A 5144-nucleotide genomic window follows, 5' to 3' on the forward strand; every position below is an offset into this window, starting at 1 on the left:
TGATGTAATTATTGACAAACTGCCTCCTTTTTGGAAAGATTTTAAAAATGTTTTGAGGCACAAAATAAAAGAATTTTCTATGGAAAGTCTTATTACTCGCCTCCGTATTAAGGAGGAAGCACGAAAATAAGACCTAAAAGAAGAAGTGCTTATTTTCTCGAATAACACCAAAAAATCCACTGCTGTTCTGAAACCCGTTCATAAATTTTTTAAGAATCAAAACTGCAAACCAAACCAAAACCGCAATACTTGAGTTAATCTGAATTGGAACCTTCAAAGGAACCAAAATAGACCACATCAACAACCATCTAAGAATGATGCTGCTTTCCTCTATTTTAATTGTAGAAAACGAGGTCATATGACACGTAAGTGTAGGAACATGCCAAACATTTTTACTCCCAGCATTAACCTAACTGAAGAACAACAAAATTTTGTTACAATGATTTCTGAGATCAAGCTCATAGGTGGATCAGATGGGTGGTGGGTAGACACTGGTGTCTCTCGCCATGTTTGTTATGATAGTGTCGCGCCCGTGCCCACGGATCGCGAACTGTTATTCTTCGATACGGCTCCCACTCTACTGGTTTCCAATGGTGCTGGAATGTCACTCTAGGGAGACTAGTCCGTGGGGTTTTCGAGTCGCCACCAATCAGTTTGACGGTCTGATTGGACACCGATTGAGTTCAAAATTGACCCTTTTGGAAAATTCAGATAAGGTAATGGTCTGCGATGATTCTAGATCCGGTTTCCGATTACGTGTAGGGAAGAGATGAGATCTCATCCTACCCCGCCCGATAAATCGGTACTGTTATATTTCTGTATGCTTGTTTTACGTGTTCGTGTTCAGTGCTGCTTTGATTACTGAGTAGGTTCATTCAAGCCTTTTCTCGATGCTCGTGAAGTTCCTCAAGTTTATAGAGTTATAACATAACCCTACCCGGTGAAATGAGGGGATTGTGATGCGTGACAGTGTTGTCTTTCTCGTCATGTTTTACGTTTCTTGACCATATACACGGTTATCACATAACATTGTATAGAGGGCTTGAAACTAAAACTATTGGAATGGTACTTTCGTATTTTGAAATCATCTTTAGGTTTTTAGGACCATGGTTATAGCATAACCATAAAACTGTCTTCAAGCGGAGTGGACGAGGTGTTTAAAAGTTCCACAATTACGAAACCAACTTCGTATATTTTTTATAGAACATGTGTCGATATTTCCTTAGTAATAACCATGCATATAATTATCACATAACCCTATGCAGCGGGTGATATTCTTTCTGAATAAATTGTTGTTTTCTTTTATTTATCGTACGTACGATTATAACATAACCTTATATATTGCCGTGATTGATTTATATGCCTAAACTGATTTATTAGATTTATCTACAAGAAAATAAAAGAGATTCATTAAAAAAGCCTTAATTAATCTAAGAATTAAGTTAATAGAAATTAAGTTAGAAAAATGACTTGATCTCTAGAAATTAGTTTTAACAAGTTAGCCTAAAAACTAAGATTTAAAACTAAGCTAATGAATAGAAAAGTCATTAACGAAATTCATCTAAACCTAAAGACTAAATGAAATTGTTCTAATCTAAAAGTCATTAAATAACTAGGCATTATTTGCAGTAAGAGATTGGGCTAGAAGGACTATGAATGAAATTGGGTTGGCAAAAATGGATAAGAGAAATGATTTGGATTAAGTTGCAAAAAGAGAGGGCTTAATTGGGACAAATTAGGACTATCTGGTCAGATTGAAATAAGCCAAAGTTATGGGGTCAATGTACACTTTTAAAAAAACATGAAGTATAAATTCCTAAGTTTGGATTTTAGGGTTTGATGTGAACCGTGTAGATTCATGCTTCCATCCCCATCTTTCCTTTCTTCCTCTCTTCTCCCTAAAAAACGTAACCATGGCCGGACCTCCTGTCACCGTCGCCGGTCGTAAGTCCTTCGTTTGCCTGCTGTAGTTCATCGCCGTTGTCTCCGTCCCTTCAGCAGCGCCGTGCGTTCCATCGATTTCGTCGTTGTCGGCCGTCTTCCTTGTGAACCGCTGTTTGTTCGTTAGCTTCGTCGTCTGTTCTGCCGATGTTCGTAGTTGCCGTCAGTTTCACCGTTCCGTCTGGTACGTCAACTGCCGTCTACCGCCGTTCGCCTGTTCTATCACGGCAACTTCTCTGTCGTCTCCTCCGTCTGTTCGTCCGGGTTGAGGTAAGGCTTGTTCCCTTTTTTTTTACTTTCTGGTTTTGATTTTTTATTTAAATTATATATTTACTATTTTATTTGGAACTAGTCTATCTATGATTTTAATATGATGGTGTTTTCATTTTTGCAGCTCCTGGAAACTTCCGGGCAACCAGATCCGGTGGTGAGAAGGGTAAAATGGGTAAAAGGAGAAAAGTTAATTAATCTGATTCTAATTTAAATAGTTATTGTTAGTTTATTATATTTTTTGGGTTATGGATTTAATACATGATATATACACTAAAACTAAAAAAGATTATCAGAGGGCCGAACTTAGTGTATTTACATATCCTTAACCAGAATAATGGATTTCAAATGACATTATCAAAGAGAACAGTTTGGAATGTGAGGGATAGATCAATGTTAATGGTTAGTAAAGAATATATAAATGTTAGTGATTAGTAAAAAGGCATATAAATATAAATGTTAGTAGTTAGTAAAACATAAATATAAACAATATTTATACAAATGAAGATATGAAGTTAGTGAGGTTAGTAGCATAAATTTAAAGTGCATTAAATAAAAATGTATTCAAATGGGCTGAGTACTAATAGATTTTTATTCAAAGTTTACAAAATCAGCTCATTTTAAAAGCAAAATAAATGCTTTTAATCACTGTTTTTATAAACTAGGAATAAAAACTCTTAGTTCAAAGCTTTGGAGATCAAATGGAAAAAGAATTGATTTATATTGAATTTTGGTGAATTCTTTTTACACTACATTGAAGAAGAAAACTATTACAGAAACTTTCTTGTCTCTTTTTTTTACAAATCTATTTCTAACCAAAGATCCCCTCTTTTTCTGTGTTGAGCTCCTCTGTTTATAGGAAGGAAGAGGTATGGGAGCTGTCTTAAATGACGGGCTTTCTTCATTATTTAATTCCCATATCCTGCAAGTCTTCTTGTGATGACTTTTTGAATTTCTTGGGAAATTATTGTAGTAGTAGCTCCCCTAATTAATGCTCAAATTGTCTCACATGTTGCTTGATTTTCTGAATTGAATTTGAAATTGATTTGGTGTATTTCTCAAATGATTGGGCTTGAGTTTAATGTGGATCTGACCCGCTTTAGATATGGATCTTATCTGGCTTTAAGATGGACTTGATTTGGATATGTGTGGACTTTGACCTGCTTCTGATATGGACTTTGACCCATTTTCAACTTGGACATATGGATCTTGATCTGAACTTTATATGGACTTTGACCTGTTTTTGATATGGATCTTCACCCGTTTTTGTTGGGGATGTAGATCCGATCCGATTTGAAGCTTGATTTGACACTGATATGGATCTTGACTCATTTTATTTGGACTTGGCCTGTAAGAGAAAAGGTGTAAAAGTGACATTAACTTAATATCATCACTTTATTAATAATACTTTAATTCATTTTATTTACTTTTAACTCTTATCAAACGGTTGGATTTAGTTTCTAATTGTCAATTCATTTATTCTAAATTAAGATTATATTCTAAACATAATGTATAACCAAAAAATATTTTTAAAGTTATATGAATAACTTTAACAATTAATTTTGAAATTATAAATTATATTTAGATTATAAATATTTTTCCAATATGATTTCATAACCAATAAATTAAAATTAGAAAATTATGGTTAAATAAAAGTTCAACTTAATTAATAAATTCGAAATATAGCAATTTCAAATACTGTATTTAGAACACAACACATTATATCCCAAGTATAATTTATAACTTTGGAAAATATGTTTTTTATTTCAATGAATTACATCTCGAATATAATTTGATAATTATATCGAGATATAAAAAATTGGTATAAAAATCTAATTTTTCTGATAAATTATATGTGTACTAGAAAGTTTGTATTTCTAATATAATTTACGAATTTGTTAGAATTTCAAATATAATCAGTTAAAGCTTAAAAAATGCCCGGATAAAAATGAGTATCTACAGATAGAAATATGTTTAAAACATATACTGCTGTAACTGAAGATAAAAATGTGTTGTTGGGTGATTCCCAACACCACCATTGTTGTTGGAATTGGTAGTGTGGAATTGAACTTTACATTTAAAAAAACTTTAACTTTGAAGGATGTGATGCATACTCCAGAAATGAGGAAGAATTTGGTTTCAGGCTATCTTCTCTACAAGGCGGGGTTCACACAGACTATATGAGCATATTTATTTACTTTAACTAAAAATAATGTGTTTGTAGGAAAAGGTTATACAACTGAAGACATGTTTAAGTTGAATGTTGAAATTAATAAAGTGAATGGTTCTGTTTATACCTTGTGTACCTTTAATGTTTGGCATGCTCGTTTTTATCATGTTAATAAGCGTATCATTAAGAACATGAGTAACTTAGAGTTAACTCCAAAGTTGAATTTAAATGAGTTTTTGAAATGTGATTATTGTAGCCAGGCAAAAATCATAGAAACACCTCATAAATCTATTGTTAGGAATTCTGAACCTCTAGAGTTAATTCATTCTGATATATGTGAATTAGATGAAAAGTTGACTAGAAATGATAAACTTTATTTTATAAATTTTATTGATGACTATTCTGACTTTACTTTTGTTTATTTGATGAAAAGTAAAAGTGAAGCTATTGATATGTTTAAGTTGTTCATTGTTGAAATAGAAAATCAGTGCAATAGGAAAGTTAAGAGACTTCATAGTGATAGAGGCATAGAATATGGTTCTAGCATGTTTATTGACTTTTATAAATCACATGTAATTATACATGAAACCACTGCGCCTTATTCACTAGAAATGAATGGAAAGGTTGAATGAAAGAAAGAATAAGACACTAATCAAGTCTGTAGTAGCTATTATACTTAGTTTAGGCGCTGCCTCCCATTGGTGGAGAGAAATTTTATTGACTGTTTGCTATATGCTAAAAGGGTCCCTAAGTCAAAAAGTAA

The 5144-nt window shown here is 32.7% G+C and overlaps 1 long non-coding RNA gene across 1 annotated transcript; it reads left to right on the forward strand.

Annotated features, from left to right (window-relative positions):
• Positions 1-1846: 1846 nt before the first annotated feature.
• On the forward strand, positions 1847-2512 carry LOC136205280 (uncharacterized). The gene is made up of 2 exons (XR_010675879.1): positions 1847-2211; positions 2336-2512. It is a non-coding gene; the product is annotated as an uncharacterized lncRNA (long non-coding RNA).
• The last annotated feature ends 2632 nt before the right edge of the window (positions 2513-5144 follow it).

Source organism: Euphorbia lathyris, chromosome 9, assembly GCF_963576675.1.
Source record: "Euphorbia lathyris chromosome 9, ddEupLath1.1, whole genome shotgun sequence".
Lineage (NCBI taxonomy): Eukaryota > Viridiplantae > Streptophyta > Magnoliopsida > Malpighiales > Euphorbiaceae > Euphorbia > Euphorbia lathyris.